Genomic DNA, 2,920 nt, shown 5'->3' with positions numbered 1-2,920 from the left:
TCTAAATTCTGGTGTCAGTAAGTGGCCTGTCTGACAATTTAGGTGCAGAAAATGTGTTTCACAGAAGAAACTGTCAGATACATGATTAAGCCATTTGTGTATTACCACAGCGGTGCATGTTTACGGGAAGTCAGCTTGCTGAGAAAGCACTTGAACAATACAAAAATAATTAAATTACAAGAACCCTGGGTATAAAGGATTAATTTTCCCAACAGGCTGCCAGTGGGGATGAAGGCTACATTATCAGCTCCATGTAAGAGAGGTCTTTCTAGCAGAGCAGTAACACTCAGAGCTGTCCTGAGGAAGGCTCTCTCCAGGGGAACCGCACCTAGGCATAAATGTTCCTCAGAGATAAATGAAAACTAAAATCTGAATGATGGGGGAAACCAAGCAGAAAAACAATACTGCAAAAGGGGGGCAAAAAGGAATTTGCTATTATTTTAAAAGCTTACCAGAGAAGGACACTTCTCTTTTGGCAGAACAAAAGGACACTGCAAAAAAAGTCAGAAAAGTGCTGCTTTTTGAATCACTTTACAGTCAGTTCTGGTATCACCCGCATACGTAGCCTCCAGAGGCTTGAGTGGAAAATGTCCGCTGTGTTTTTTCTTCCAGAGACAAGGGGAATGCATTTTTCTTTACAAAACTAAGGGATGGTGAAAGGAATTTGTTAGGAGCATTGTGGCCCTGGGTGTGCTGACCTGAGCACTCCCGTGCACAGTGGGCAGGCTGGGAGGGCAGCAACCACCAGACCCACAGGGGAACTCAACACGGGGAGAGTCTGTGTCTCTTCTCCACCACAATTAACTGCATTTTTTGCTTGTAGGAGGTTTAGAGAGCATGTGTGCTGCTCCTGCTTTCCAAAAATGCCACAGGACGGGGCAGAAGTAAGATGTGCTCCTTTCCGGCCTGCAGCCCTTTTCCACATGATATGTCAAAGGCCCATGACAGACACAGTGGAGCTGCTCCTGCAAGGCATCCACCACGCTGGACATCCTGTGCTCAGCCACTGCAGGGGTGCCAGGCGGTGGGGCCCTCAGCCTGCAGACAATCTATCTCCCACCTTAGGCCAGCATCAGTGTTCCCACCAGCTCCTTGCAGTGGATATCCAGGCATAGGACTGACACTGGCAGTAGTGGTCCATCTGGTGTGAATTTTAAGCAAGATAAAATAAATGCAGGGAATAATCCTGTTCTGATGGGAGAGGTAGGTAGGAGGGATAGAGAAGTTCGCACAAGCCTTGTTCACGTCCAAAGGATAAGGCAGAGCTTGGTCCCTGTTCTCCGTCTGGCTCAGAAAGAGATAAAGGAGACAGCAGCTAGGAACACTGGCACCCATGGGCTGTTTGCTTTCTCATCACTGGCTAGGCTTTGAGGGGAGAAAACCACAAGGAGAAATTGTCAAGGAAGGGCTGATGAGTTAGAGAGCTATGGGAAGCACAGCTGCTGCTCATACTCAGCATCCACTCCCTGGGGAAGAGGCCATACCCTCCCACCCAGTATCCTTGGCACCTCCAACCTTTCTGTCCCTGACTTCACACCCCGCAAGCCCCTTCCCAGTGTGTTTCCACATGGGTGGTTTAAATAAGGAAGCAAAAGAAAAATCTGTTTGTGATGCTGATGAAACTCATGACCCATGCAATGACAATTCTGGTTGCATCTCATTTCGTCCCTTCCTCACCATTGCCTACACATGGCAAAGCATCCAGCTCTTGTGTGCACTGTACAGGGACTAGTGCTTTGGGACCCAGCATCACCTGGCTGCTCTGCTCTATGGTAATGGAGTCAATCAATAATACGAGCAAGGGAGGGTTTGCCTAGAAGGGAGAAGCCAGCATGAGCAGGCCTTGGTAAGCAATATCACAGAGACTTGTATCTGCAAACAGTAAGATACAGGCTAGCACAGCTCTGTGGTTTACATAAATTTTATTGTATTTTGTAGAAAACTGTGTACAGTCAGTCAGCTTACTCCAGCAGCAGGCAGTATGTTTTGTATGATTAGTATGTGTGGTCTGGTCTTTTTCTTTCCTGCTACTCAGCATAATTCTCAGCAGGATTTTATGCTCTAAAGGGTAACTAAAGCTATCAGCATCTGTGGGAATATCTCTTCCCATGAGGGTTAATGACATTTTTGGGAAAACTCCTAACTATATTCTGAAATTAAGAAGAGACAGCCTGTTTGGGTTTTGTTGTTTTGTTTTTTTTTTTCCTGAAAATTCAGTATTATCTCTGTATCATTTCCTTATGTGAGTATCTGAAAATGTTCTCCATAGACAAAATGTACTGCCAGTGTTGGAGAACATTTTCTTCAACACAGAGCTTTTTATTTGTTGCAATTTTTGTCATATACCATCTCAAGTCTTCTTATGAATACCAATTGGGTGGGTTTGAGTGGACAGATTTTTACTCTGAAAAGAGCTCTGGATTTGTAAAGGAAAAAGATCCTAATGGAGCTGCAATTGCTTTAACAAAGTACATTTGAGAAACCAAAACTGATGACTGAAGATTAATTATCTGACAGTGAGGAGAGTATTGCTTAAGCAAGGAACACAGACATTGTGCTTACGAGTGCCAGCTTAAGATACTTTCATCTTGGTGTACTTTGCATCGCCTCTGTGCCATGGCACACCGCTCCCAGCCTTGTGCTGGCACAGGTATCCTCTTGTTGCATTATACTTTTGACAGCTAAGCTGACTTTTGGATGAAAATTAACTTCTGAGTTACTTTCCTGGCAAAGGAGACCACTACTCTGGTTTAAAGTGTGGCAACCCCTAGGGCAGTGCTGGCAGGGCAAGGGCGCATGTACTGTGGCATAGAGGCAGAAAGAAGCAGCTGCAGAAGTGCTATACATTGGAGTGGCTGCTGAAGACTTCCTCTGAAGTCATGGGCTTACTTTATACTTTTCTGTATGAGTTTCTAGTGAA

The sequence above is a fragment of the Lathamus discolor genome, chromosome 5, assembly GCF_037157495.1.
Source record: "Lathamus discolor isolate bLatDis1 chromosome 5, bLatDis1.hap1, whole genome shotgun sequence".
Lineage (NCBI taxonomy): Eukaryota > Metazoa > Chordata > Aves > Psittaciformes > Psittacidae > Lathamus > Lathamus discolor.
This window is presented reverse-complemented; position numbering follows the sequence as displayed.